Source organism: Chlorocebus sabaeus, chromosome 21, assembly GCF_047675955.1.
Source record: "Chlorocebus sabaeus isolate Y175 chromosome 21, mChlSab1.0.hap1, whole genome shotgun sequence".
Classification (NCBI taxonomy): Eukaryota; Metazoa; Chordata; class Mammalia; order Primates; family Cercopithecidae; genus Chlorocebus; species Chlorocebus sabaeus.
Window position 1 is genome coordinate 78,002,656 of NC_132924.1, and position 14,515 is coordinate 78,017,170.

The window sequence follows — 14,515 nt, forward strand, 5'->3', positions numbered from 1 at the left end:
CCAGGATGGGGAGGTTGCAATGAGCTGAGATCCCTCCACTGTACTCCAGCCTGGGCAACAGAGTAAGACTCTGTCTCGAAAAAAAAAAAAAAATTGAAATGCAGACGAGGAGACAAGGCTATCACAAGTGAGAGATTATAAAACAGTGTAAGGTGGTATGTACAGTGATTACCATGATCTAATTTTTTCCTCTATTAGAATCTATATTCATCTACTTGTTTATTTATTGTTATTTTATTTATTTATTTTTTCTTTTGAGACGGAGTCTCACTCTGTCTCATCCAGGCTAGAGTGCAATGGTGCGATCTCGGCTCATTGCAACCTCTGCCTCCTGGGTTCAAGCGATTCTCGTGCCTCAGCCTCCCAAGTAGCTGGGATTACAGGCACACACCACCAAAGCCGGCTAATTTTTGTATTTTTAGTAGAGATAGGGTTTCACCATGTTGGCCAGGCTGGTCTTGAACTCCTGACCTCAAGTGATCCACCCACCTTGGCCTCCCAAAATGCTGGGATTACAGGCATAAGCCACCACATCCAGCCAATTTTTATTTTTATTTTTTCTAGAGACAAATTCTCACCTGTCACCCAGGCAGTGCAGTAGACGATCTTAGCTTACTGTATCCTGGAACTCCTGGGCTCAAGTAATCCTCCTGCCTCAGCCTCCCAGTGCACTAGGATTACAGGCATGTACCACTGCACCCAGCAGCCCTACTAGTTTAATTGACTAGATAAACCGAAGGATTTGTTTTCTTCATTCCTCTTTGACCAAGCATGCAGCTATCCCAGAAAGTAATATGGCATTTTCTCACGGGACTCTAATTGGAGTACTTTATTGAGAGAGGATATAACTTCCAAGCAGTGGCTTGGAACAAGCCACTCTCAGGGACATTCTCCACCCTTTTCCTCCCTTTTCTCTCTCACTTCAGTCATTGCTATTACATAAACTCAGTCATTCTTTCTCCTCAAGCTCAAGTTTGCTTATCGGCAGTACCTTTTTCCAATGGGCTGGCCTGTAGTGAGCTTTGTCAGACATGCAGGTCCTCATATACTCACCAAAGGATCCTTCAGTTCTCATGTTACCTATTTTTTTTTTTTTTTGAGACAGGGTGTTACTCTGTTGCCCTAGCTGGAGTGCAGTGGTGCCATCATGGTTCACTGCAGCCTTGATTTCCTGGGCTCAGGTGATTCTCCCAACGCATTCTCCTGAGTAGCTGGGATTACAGGTGCACATCACCATGCCCAGCTAATTTTTTTTTCTTTTGGCATTTTTGTATTTTTGGTAGAAATCGGTTTTCACCACGTTTCCCTGTCACTCCAGGACTCAAGTGACCTCCCCACCTCAGTCAGCCTCCCAAAGTGCAGGGATTATAGGCATGAGCCACCATGCCTGGCCATGTTACATTTCTTTTAAAGCAACATTTTATAATTCTCAAACTTTGAGAAAGCAAAACCATAACCCAGCATCCAGAGAAAAGCAATTTGAAAGCTGGCTGATTAGTTTTTTGTTTTAAATAGCTAGCTTGTCTTGCCATTTCCAGGCACTTAGTTTAATTTTTGGCACTTTCTTGCTTATAATTTACCAAGTACACCATGTTGTAGGATAGCAAGATTTAGACTCTTGGTCCTTGGTTCAGGCTCTGATGTTGTGATCCCCCTAAAGTGCATGTTTGATTTTACACATTCTACACCCTTCTCTTAATCCACCAAGATATGGAAACAAACAAAACATCTATTTCATACTTATCATATCTCCCTTTGGAAGAAAATTGCAAGGTATAAGAGAATTCCCTAAGAAACATACCTTAAAAGATACAACTGGACTCCAGAAAATTTGCCACCTGGGTTGCTAGACTAAACTGTTCAACAGGCTCTCCATGTGATTCCAAATGCCTTGGCCGCCACACTCCTCTTAGGACCTCCTTTGATTGTAAGTCAAATTTACATGCAACCAGTATTTCTTTGTTACTGCTTAGCTGCTTTTCTGCTTATCCCATTAAGATGAGCAATGTGACCAGCATCCTTGGGAAGTGAGTGCTTGGTTTGGTTATCTTGCTATCATGAAAAAATCTAAACTTATTTCACCTTTATAAAAATCAGTCAGAATTATGTATTTTGGGGGAGGTCTTGCTATGTTGCTCAGGCTGGTCTTGAACTTCTGACCTCAAGTGATCCTCCCACCTTGGCATCCCAAAGTGTTGAGATTACAGGTGCACCCAGAGCCATGTATTGTATGATTCCACTTATATAAAATATCCCAAATAGGTAAATCCACAGAGACAGAAAGCAGATGAGTGGTTGGCTAGGGCCTGGGGAGTTTGGACGGAAATGGGAACGACAGCTTTTGGGGATGAGGTTTCTTTTGGGGGTGATTAAAATGTTCTGAAGTTGTTTGTGCTGATGGTTGCACAATTTTGTGAAACCAAATGGTAAAAACCATTGAATTGTGCATTTTAAATGGATGAATTGTATGGAACGTGCATTATATCTCAATAAAGCTGTTATTTAAAAGAAAAAAGTCAGGAATTACTCAGGCGACATTGAGGAGGATGTGTACATGGCTTCTTTCCACGGAAGGAGACAAACCACTTTGTATTGCTGAAGAGAAAGACTCTGGTCTCCCAGCCTTCTACTCTTACTATATACACAGTTTCTATTTTGGTCCTTTTTATAGCCTTCTTGTTATAGTTAGTGAGCAACAGTTAAGTCGAAAACCACAGTGAGGCCTTGGTTACAGCTTACCCTTGTTTTCAATCAACAAAAAATATGACTAATGTCACCATGGCTCAACTCAACCACACATGTGGATTCAGGAGGCTTTGGACGTGTGCTAGGGGCTGCTGGGGCTGGCCAGCTGGAAGGACAGCAGTTAGCGGAACTTAGACTCCAGGAAGATGTTGGTGAAGCCTGGGAAAACGTCTTCCGCGAGCTGTGGGTGGAAAGTCGTGGTGGAAGTAACCCTGAAGGAAAAGAGAGTTCTCTGGCTTGGCCCAAAGATACAGGCTGGAAATTAGTAAGAAGAGCAGATTTTGAGGCCAGCATTCCTCTAGCTAACTTCCGGCCCAGCGCCCCTCTTCCATCCTACCATTTCATACATGACCCCAAGGGAAAGCCGTATCAGGTCCCTAGAGTTGGGAGAAGAGAGACTCAGGGGGAACCTGTAATGAAGTGACTGTGGCAGAGGCAGGGTGAGGCTGAAGAGCACCAGAACACAAGACATTTCTCCCCTGTCACTTAGTAACAAGGGCCCTGTGATGGTTAATTTTATCTGTCAACTTGAGGGAGGCTGAGGCACAAGAATTGCTTGAGCCTGGGAGGTGGAGGTTGCAGTGAGCCAGGATTGTGCCACCGTACTCCAGCCTGGGCAACAAAGTGAGACTCCATCTCAAAAAATAAAATAAAAATAAAATAAAATAAAATAAAAATAAAATAAAATATTGGCCGGGCATGGTGGCTCACGCCTGTAATCCCAGTACTTTGGGAGGCCGAGGTAGGGGGATCACTTGAGGTCGGGAATTTGAGATCAGCCTAGCCAACATGATGAAACCCCATCTCTACTAAAAATACAAAAGTTAGCCGGGCATGGTGGCACATGCCTGTAGTCCCAGCTACTCGGGAGGCTAAGGCAGGAGAATTGCTTGAACCCAGGAGGTGGGGGTTGCAGTGAGCCGAGATCACGCCACTGTATTCCAACCTGAGTGACAGAGTGCGACTTTGGCAAAAAAAATTTTTTTAATAAAATCTTATTTGTTAACTTGGCTGGGCCACAATGCCCAGGTACTTGGTTAAACATTATTCTGGCCCCATCCAATTGATTGAAGGCCTGAATACAACAAAAGGCTGACACGCACCCACTCCCCAACCCACACCCGAAGAGGGACTTCTGCAGCAGGCTGCCTTTGGACTTTGTCTGCAACATCAGTTCTTCAGGGTTCACTGGCAGACTGCCTTTGGACTTGAGCTGCAGTGCTTTCCTGAGGCCTCCCTGGTAAGATTTCGAACTTGCCAAGCCTTCACAATCACATCAGCCAATTCCTTAAGATAAATATTTTTATATGTACATATACACACATCCTTTTGGTTCTGTTTCTCTGGGAGCCCTGCTAATATAAGCAGTATTTCTCTTTCTCCAGGATTAGCCGTTGGAACAGATTATAAGTGCAGCTCTGACCTCACCAAAAGGAGACAGTAATACAGGGACAGGCGCTTTCCGGGTAGGAGCTGAGGCTTTAATGCAGTGACTTAGTAAAGACAGCCAATCAGAGAGTCCTGTGAGAAACCCTCACAACGCCTTCAACTAGATAAGGGGTACTGGGAACTCACACTTCTAAGTATGCTCATGGCCAGTGTAGCTTTGGAGAAATATGGGTTTGCTACAATTCCAGAGCACAAATGAAAAAAAACTCATCATCACTGGTCATCAGAGAAATGCAAATCAAAACCACAATGAGGTACCATCTCACGCCAGTTAGGATGGAGATCATTAAAAAGTCAGGAAACAACAGGTGCTGAAGAGGATGTGGAGAAATAGGAACACTTTTACACTGTTGGTGGGAGTGTAAATTAGTTCAACCATTGTGGAAGACCGTGTGGCGATTCCTCAAGGATCTAGAACCAGAAATACCATTTGACCCAGCAATCCCATTACTGGGTATATACCCAAAGGATTATAAATCATTCTACTATAAAGACACATGCGGCTGGGCGTTGTGGCTCACACCTGTAATCCCAGCACTTTGGGAGGCTGAGGCAGGCGGATCACGAGGTCAAGAGTTTGAGACCAGCCTGACCAATATAGTGAAACCCGGTCTCTACTAAAAATACGAAAAATTAGCTGGGAGTGGTGGCGGGCGCCTGTAGTCCCAGCTACTGGGGAGGCTGAGGCAGGAGAATGGCATGAACCCAGGAGGTGGAGCTTGCAGTGAGCCTAGATCACGCCACTGCACTCCAGCCTGGGCGACAGAGCGAGACTCCATCTCAAAAAATAAATAATAAATAAATAAATAAATAAATAAAATAATGAAAATTAAAAAATGCTTCTTCCAGCCAGGCACGGTGGTTCTTGCCTGTAATTCCAACACTTTGGGAGGCCGAGGCAGGCGGATCATCTGAGGTCAGGAGTTCGAGACCAACCTGGCCAACATGGCAAAACCCCATCTCTACTAAAAATACAAAAATTAACAGGGCATGGTGGTGGGTGCCTATAATCCCAGCTACTCAAGAGACTGAGGCAGGAGAATCGCTTGAACCCAGAACTCAGAGGTTGCTGTGAGCTGAGATCACACCACTACACTCCAGCCTGGGTGACAGAACAAGACTCTGTCTCACACACAAAGACTAAACCTCCTTCTTCCAGGGAGGTTTAGTCTCAGGCTGGTTCTCCAGACCCAGAGGGATCATCTCAAATTTCTGCTCTGTGTGGACAGAACTAATCAAATAGATTTTGGATGGGGACAGCAGACATTGCCACATTCAGCTTCTTGAAGCTCCTTCAGACAGTGGAAGCTGGGCCTTGAAGCTCCCCTAACAAATAACTTAGCAATTGTTGAGAGTCTTCATGGACATGGAATAATGCTTGCCAGTCAACAGGGGCTCACATTCTGAAATAAGTAACGCCAACATGGTCATGCTTACTGAAAACTGTAAACTACTTTGAAATATACAGAGACATGTATTCTGAAACAAGAGTCAGGCTGATAAAAGATGAAAAGAAAAAGGGGTCTGCTTGGTTCTTAAGAGACAGGGATGGGAGTTCCCTGTAAGCAGAGTTACACAAGAAATGGTATGGAGGCAGAAAAGAGGAAGCAGGGAGCAAGGCAAGGCCAAAGTCAACTGAAACAGGAAAACTAGCCAGAAAGCACATTGCTTGCTCTTTGAAAACATTTCCTTCAAGTTCTACCTTGCCCCAAAGCCTAACCCAGGCCAGGGTGGTGAGCACTTTCACCTCTGAGCCTCTGACACATGGACTGCATGGACTGCTCCTTGGCATATGGCCTGATTTTCTGAAATCATAAGCATTTCTGTGCAACCATCCTGTCACTCTAGTTAAATTTCAAGGCAGATTTTTTTTTTTTTTTGAATAGTATATCCTTAGTGTAAGAAATAGGAATCTTTTTTTTTTTTTTTTTTGAGACGGAGTCTTGCTCTGTCACCCAGGCTGGAGTGCAATGGCGCAATCTTGGCTCACTGCAACCTCTGCCTTCTGGGTTCAAGCCATTCTCTTGCCTCAGCCTCCTGCGTAGCTGGGATTACAGATGCCCACTACCACACCCAGCTAATTTTTTTTTTGTATTTTTAGTAGAGACGGGGTTTTGTCATGTTGGCCAGTCTGGTCTCGAACTCCTGACCTCAGGTGATCCACCCACCTCGGCCTCCCAAAGTACTGGGATTGCAGGTGTGAGCCACTGCGCCCAGCCTCAGACTGGGTTTTTTAAGCATAGAAGGAATTAATACAGGGAAGTTGGTGCTTATGAAATAGTTGGAAGTACTGAAGGAACAAGCATATAGGCTGGAGCCTTCTGGAATGTCTACCTGAATGCCACAGAACAGACCCTCATTTCCCTCCCTCCAGGAGCTACAACCTCGGCCCAGATTAGTGGGCTGGAGGGTCAGGAGGCTGTCACTGGAGCTATTGAGCTCATGAACACACTGAAGTTGCTGCACTCCAGAAATGTGGAAGTTGGAATGAAGAGCCACCACTGCTGCCACCAACATGAAGCTTGACCAAGCAAGCCAAGAAAAGATGGCCAACAGCCTCTGCCTTCCTTCTGCCTTCTGCAGCGCAATTGGTGAGCTGCACATCCACAACTTCAAGGGAGTCTGGGAAATGCAATTAAGCTTTCTAGCCTCTCTAAGCTTTCAACTGTTACAGAAAGGAAGAGACTGGAATAAATGCTGAGTGCCAATTTCCAACACAAGTAGCAATTATAATGGGGTGAGTGTTATCTTGCATTGGTTCAGGGGTAATCTTGTGTTGGCTCTGTTCATCCCCACCAAGATCAAGGGCAGGGCTTATTCTCCCTTCCTTAACCATCAGGTCACTAGGGGTGCAGGGCCTTACCTACCTTCTCAAGAGTTAATGAGCATTCCAGGATGTTGTAAGGAAGGACTGTTCATATGGAAGAAGGAGGACACAAACCCAACATTTTGCTCTGCCTGTTAGCCAATAGACAATGTCCTGGCTGTTGCTTGCTGTCAGGCATAAGTCCTCACTAGATGCCTACCAGAAGGCAACTAACACAATGGTCTGGCATAGGCAAAGGGGCTTACTCAAACGTAGGCTGGCACTCAGTTCCAGCCCTCTCCTCCTGTCCCCACCACCTCTCTGTCTTATCACTTCCCTTATATCTCCCCTCATCCCTCAGCCTAGAGAATATTTTTCTAACCTAGGTAAGCAGCTTTGCTGTTATTCCTGATGTTTTCTCCTAAATCTTTTACCAATTTTTTCTCTCCAGTTCACTAAGGATCTAGACCAGTGGTTTTCAAACTGCAGCCTACATCTGAGTCACCTGGAGGGCTTGTTAAAACACAGAACGTGGAGCCCAACCCCCAGAGGTGCTGATTCAGTAGGTCTGGGGTAGGGCCCAAGAATTTGCCTTTCTAAAAAGTATCCAGGTGATGCTGATGTGGTCTGGAGACCATACTTTGAGAACCACTGGCCCAGGCTTTTGAAACTGAAAAACGGTTCTTTCTGCTTGTAAGACCCATCTCTTAGATAGGAGCAAAGAAAGGTTTGTCTCTTCAAATGGGGAGATGGAATAGAAGGAAAAAAATCTAGAAGAAAAAATCAAAATCAATGTTTTAAAAATAGTATTATAGCATTCAGGAGTGATAATATAACCCCTTTCTTATGCCTTTAATATCTGGAAGAGAGAAGCTTGAGTATTTGAAAAATCTTGCTCCTGGATGGTGCAAAATAATGTCTCATTTTCCCCTTGAGTCTTTTGTCTTTGCCAAATCTATCTTAGAGAACAAAAAGGAGCAAGTCCTTCCTCCCTGCTTTTCCTCTGTCTCCTCTTCTCTTTCCTCATGATGCTTCGGTCTCTTCTTTTACCCCTTGGCTCACCCCTCTGTCTTGATTTTTCTCACTCTGTGTTCCTAGCTGTCAGTCACTTGGAGCTATCCAGTGTTCTCCCAAGTAGAGTGGCTTAAGCTACTACTTTCAGACTGTGCTCAGTGATATACATACAATGCCTCACTGACAATCCTGCAGGATGGTATTTTGCTTCTCATTTCACAGATGAGGAAACAGATGCTCAGGGAGATCACACTGCTAGGAATTGGTGAATCCAGAATTTGAGTCCAGTTTGTTTAGCTCCCAGTCCCAGGTCCTTCCCACATGTTCATGATCTTGTGTTCTTTCACATCCCCAGCCCACAGAACAAAAACCTTGTCATGCTCAAGGTCAGGCTCTGGCCCCAGCTGTGGGCTGAGGGGAGTGGGTGGACGTGGGGCAGGGAGCTGAAAGAACACCTGAGAGATAGCATGTAAGTGAGACATGGCTTTATTCAGCAGCCCCTTTACAGGGTCAGTGTTACATTTATACACTACGTAGACAATAGTGGCTGAGAGCCAGGTGGTGAGCTTCTCTGTGTTATGTCTACATGGCTATGATTATATAAGACACGGGACTGTGTGCTTGCGCCCCAATCTCACTGAGTCATTTAGGCTGTTTACCTCGACCTATGCCTGCTGCTTTATGCCTGCTCGGCTGCAGCACAGCCACGTTCCTTACAGACCTTTAGATAGAGATTTGCAATGAGTGCACTGAAAGAGACTCCATTTCAGATGCCAATCTCTGGGCCAAATCTTTGTGGGATACTTCATTCACAGTAGGAACTGCAGGACCACTGCTTCCACTGGAGCATTTGTGTGTGTGTGTGTGTGTGTGTGTGTGTGTGTGTGTGTGTGTGTGTGTGGTTTTCATGTCTGGGACATTCTTTTTGAAAATGAACATGGTGGGAAATTACGGTCTCACCCCTCAAAATCTGACCAAATTCTCAGCAAACCCCAGATTGTGTAGGTTGTAGGAAAGAAGCATGTTATTTTTGGCAGAAATACTCTTATTCTGGCAGTAAATTTCTTAAAACATAAAAATGCTTTTTAACTTCCTGTTTTTGTCCTCCTTTTGTTGATTTTTGAGCATTTCTTCCCAAGCAAGGAATTGTGTAACAAGATTTGAAAATTACCAAACTTTATTCTGTTAGTTTTCTTTGTTTCCTTTTCTATGTTTCTGTATACCTTATCTGCTTTAAACTTTAAACTCAAGGATTAAAGTGACTCTAAAGCACTTCGGAGTGATCCAGGAACCACGTGGGGCTGGATAACAGTTTCCTAGAGCAAAGTGACAAGCCCTGAAAAGCTTACTGTAGGCCACTGAGTTCATACATGACCCCCTGTCAGTGGGTAGATAAGCTGTGAACCTAGGAACATGGATGCCAGTGATAACTGATCCTCACTCTTCTTCCTAGACAAAGTTTCAGACCCTGTGTCTCTCTGGGCATCTTCAAAAACTTCCATTCCCCATTTGCCATTAAGTCAGACTCATGCAGTAGTTAGGAGTTGTAGACCCTAGAGGTAAACAGCTTCCTCCAGATCCTGGTTCTGCCTCTTCCTAGCTGTGTGATCTTGGGCAAATTACTTAACCTCTCTAGGGCTCAATTTCCTTACCTGTAAAATGGAAATAAAGCACATTCTTCCAGGCCGGGCATGGTGGCTCATGCCTGTAATCCCAGCACTTTAGGAGGCTGAGGAGGGCGGATCATGAGGTCAGGAGTTCGAGACCAGCCTGGCCAACATGGTGAAACCCCATATCTGAAAAAACAAAAAAAAAGCAAAAATTAGCTGGGTACAATGGTGCACACCTGTAGTCCCAGCTACTCAGGAGGCTGAGGCAGGAGAATTGCTTGAACCTGGGAGGCGGAGGTTGCAGTGAGCTGAGATCACCTTAAGTCAGGAGTTCAAGACCAGCCTGGCCAACATCTCTAGTAAAAACACACAAAAAAATTAGCCAGGCATGGTGTTGTGCGCCTGTAATGCCAGCTAGTTAGGGGGCTGAGACAGGACAATTGCTTGAATCCAGGAGGCGGAGGTTGCAGTGAGCCAAGGTCGCGCTGCTGCACTCCAACCTGGGTGACAGAGCGAGATTCCGTTTCAAAAAAAAAAGAAAAAAAAAAAAAAAACAGCAAAAAAACTAAACTAAAGTTGCTATTCTTGTCATGAATTTGCTTTTGTCTTATGGTGTCAATTAGATCACAATTATGTGAATATATCTGTGAACATCTTCCTGACTTCTAGACTGGTAAATGAACTCAGAAAGTCCTGGTCCTTACCAAAGATGGGTGGTAGTAGCAATTCCTCCAACAATTTGCCCTTTATCAGCAACATGTGTCATCCTTTTAGTTAGGCCTCCTTTGCTGCTCCATGTCACAGATTAAAACACAGAGGCAAAAGTCAAAGGTTAAAATACCTAGCTTGTCTTCAAAAGGCCTGCTGTGAAATGTGGGCTTCCATGGTTCCAATGTACTCAAGGTGGCTTAGAAGCCATGAAACCTCAATCTTGGCTCTGCCATTAACTAGCTGTGTGACACAGGACAAGTCACTTCACTTCTCTGAGCTTTAGGTCCCAATAGTAAAATAAAAGGCTTGAGCCAGAACCCTGTGATGTGGGGCTCCCTAGATCTCGGGGTAACCTGTAGACATCTCAGTGAGCTGACAGAGGTCTGCACTGAGGTATAAACTTTGATATTGTCAGCCATTTCTACTGACAGTGAAGCCAGCTGAAGTAGTAGAAGCATAAATAGGAGGGGCAGAGACGACCAGTTTTCTTTTTTTTTTTTTGAGACGGAGTCTGGCTCTGTCACCCAGGCTGGAGTGCAGTGGCCGGATCTCTGCTCACCGCAAGCTCCTCCTCCCGGGTTTACGCCATTCTCCTGCCTCAGCCTCCGGAGTAGCTGGGACTACAGGCGCCCGCCACCTCGCCCGGCTAGTTTTTTGTACTTTTTAGTAGAGACGGGGTTTCACCGTGTTAGCCAGGATGGTCTCGATCTCCTGACCTCATGATCCGCCTGTCTCGGCCTCCCAAAGTGCTGGGATTACAGGCTTGAGCCACCTCGCCCAGCCTTTTCTTTTTTCTTGAGACAGAGTCTCACTCTTGTCGCCCAGGCTGGAGTGTGATGGTGCAATCTCAGCTCACTGCAACCTCTGCCTTCTGGGTTCAAGCAATTCTTCTGCCTCACCCTCCCAAGTAACTGGGAGTACAGGCTCCTGCCACCATGCCCAGCTAATTATTTTTTATTTTTAGTAGAGATGGGGTTTCACCACTTTGGCCAGGCTGGTCTCGAACTCCCGATCTCCGGTGATCTGCCCACCTTGGCCAACCCCTGAAAGTGCTGGGATTACAGGCATGAACCACCGTGCCCCTGCCAGAGAAGACCAGTTTTCTAATGAATGGTGTCCAAAGGCTGGGCCCAGACCCAAGGCCTGTAAGGAGGCAACATAGCTGAAATCTGCACAGTCCCTCTGACAAACATACCATGTGTGGGACAGATGAAGGGGCAAAGGAACCTTGAGAACCCTTGGCCAGTGGTTAAGAGTATTTACCTGGCATCAGCAAGATCTAGTCTAGGTTCAGCTTAAAGCTGTGCTATTTACTCTTTGCGTGATCTTGAGCAAGTCAACCTCTCCCAGCCTCAGTTTCTCCAAGTGTTGTGGTCATAATTAAATGAATTTAAGTAGTGATATACTTAAGACAGTTCCTGAGACAGACTGAGCTCTTAACTGCCATTAATTACTGCTATCAACGTGAATATTCGAGCAGCACTAGCTAATGGGAAGGAGGAGGATCCAGGATTGTGTGGGTGGGTGAGAGCAAGCGGGGAACTAACCTGGCTGGCTAGACTGGCTCTGGGAAAGGTAACCAGGTGGGCTGAGTAGATAAGGCAAGCTAGGATCTGGTTCAGTTGATTATCAGTATCTTCAGGGGGCAAAGTAAGCAGCTGGAATGACTGTGAGAGAGTCAGGATAGTAGACCAAAGTCAGGAAGGAGTCATGGCTCTTGAGCAATTGACTTAATCCAAGCAGAGCCCCAGCCAGTAGGGACTGAGGAAGGCTGGAGAGGAAAGTATATTGGCAAAGAGGAAGACAGGGTGATTGAATCTCAGCTGATGGGCTGGGTCCAGTCCTAATAAGGGAAACTGAGGCACAAGGGCATCCTGATGAACTAAGTCACTGCAAAGTGGACTGTCAAATAGAGGAAGGAAGGGGAGAAAAGGCTGTGATGAAGTAGACCTCGAACTCTCAGAGCTCTGTTGTAGCCCGGGAGATAATTACTAGCCTGCTAGGGCTGGCAGGGCTGGTGGGGCTGAGCCTTCCAAAGTTCTTTCTAGAGCAGTCATGGTCACCAGTGACTCCAGCCGGGTTATTCCTCTCTTGCACCCACCCATCCAATCAGAGTGCAAACTGCCCTGTGCCAGACCAAAGCTCCTAGCAATGTGATACTCTGGTGCCCAGGGAAGTGAGAATGGTCAGTGCAGGAGTAAGGAGTAAGCAGTATGGTGACCACTCCTTAACAGTGGCAAGAGCCTGTACTTGGAAGAAAAGGACTTTTCTTATCTGCCTAGGACAAACCTGTAATTTGTTATTAGAAGAGGGCTCCTGGGTTTGCCCCAGCAGTCTGCTCAGTTTTTTGGTTTTTGTTTTTTTTGGAGACGGAGTTTCGCTCCGGTTGCCCAGGCTGGAGTGCAATATGGCGAGATCTTGGCTCATCGCAACATCTGCCTCCCGGGTTCAAGCAATTCTTCTGCCTCAGCCTCCTGAGTAGCTGAGATTGCAGGCGCCCAGCTAATTTTTTGTATTTTTAGTAGAGATGGGGTTTCACCATGTTGGCCAGGATGGTCTCGATCTCCTGACCTCATGATCCACCCGCCTCGGCCTCCCAGAATGCTGCAATTACAGGTGTGAGCCACCGTGCCTGGCCTTGTCTACTCAGTTTTATAACAACTGCTGAAGCAAAATGAAATGGAAAGGTTGGAGTGTAAGAGTAAATAAAATGACTTGGCTTGCACATTTCGTGGAGTTTCCCCAAATAGTTTACCAAATATGAAATGTTTTGGGCTCAAATGGGATTTTTTTGTTTGTTTCTTTCTTTTAATTTAGAAGCAACCCTGAATATTTGACCCCTGGTATAAATTGTGTTACCAGAAGCCTGGAAGTTTGTATTTCAAATTTCCTGTCATTTTTTTCTTTTTTTATGCATTTGTTTGTAGTCATTCACTAATCGTTTCAGGAAAAAAAATCACTATCTGGGATGGATAGCAGTTTTTCTAAATTTCATAGGAATTTTTTTACCTGTTCATAAGATTTTGATTTACTTTAACATCTCTTTAAGGCATAGTTCATAATATCTACTGCTCCCTTATAAATCACTACATGATTTTGGCTTCAACTTTGTTTGAATTTATTGAGCTTTTCTGTTTATGCTGCCTGCGAGCCAACTGCCTACATAAAGCACTCCTCCACTTCAGTTTTGTGCTATAGGATTTCATCTACCCAAGTCTGAAACAAGTTCCCAGAGGAATTAACTCTATCTCCTTACTAACAAGATCTTTTTTTGTTTGTTTGTTTTTGAGATGGGAATCTCGCTATGTCACCAGGCTGGAGTGCAGTGGCGATCTCGGCTCAGTGCAACCTCCACCTCCTGGGTTTAAGTGATTCTCCTGTCTCAGCCTCCCGAGTAGCTGGGACTGCAGGCACGCGCCACCATTCCCGGCTAATTATTTTTTATTTTTTATTTTTATTTTTATTTATTTATTTATTTATTTTTTTGAGACGGAGTCTCGCTCTGTCGCCCAGGCTGGAGTGCAGTGGCCGGATCTCAGCTCACTGCAAGCTCCGCCTCCTGGGTTTACGCCATTCTCCTGCCTCAGCCTCCTGAGTAGCTGGGACTACAGGCGCCTGCCACCTTGCCCGGCTAGTTTTTTGTATTTTTTAGTAGAGACGGGGTTTCACTGTGTCAGCCAGGATGGTCTCGATCTCCTGACCTCGTGATCCGCCCGCCTCGGCCTCCCAAAGTGCTGGGATTACAGGCTTGAGCCACCGCGCCCGGCTATTTTTTATTTTTAGTAGAGATGCGGTTTCACCATTTTGGCCAGGCTGGTCTCAAACTCCAGACTTCCAGTAATCTGCCCACCTCAGCCTCCCAAAGTGCTGGGATTACAGGCATGAGCCACCATGCATCAAGCAATGGCCATTTCTTTTCATTTTTTTCTAATAGAAAGTTTCAAAGAAATCTCTGGAGCCAGGAATGATGTTGCATGCCTGTAGTCCCAGCTACTCAAGAGGCTGAGGTGGGAGGATCACTTGAGCTCAGGAGTTTGAGGTTGCAGTGATTATACCACTGTACTCCAGCCTGGTCACAGAGCAAGACCCTGTCTAAAAAAAAAAAAAAAAAAAGTTTCTGGTTTGAAAAATGGAAATGGGGGAAGCTGACTTTCATCTTTATAGATTAAAACCTTTCAGT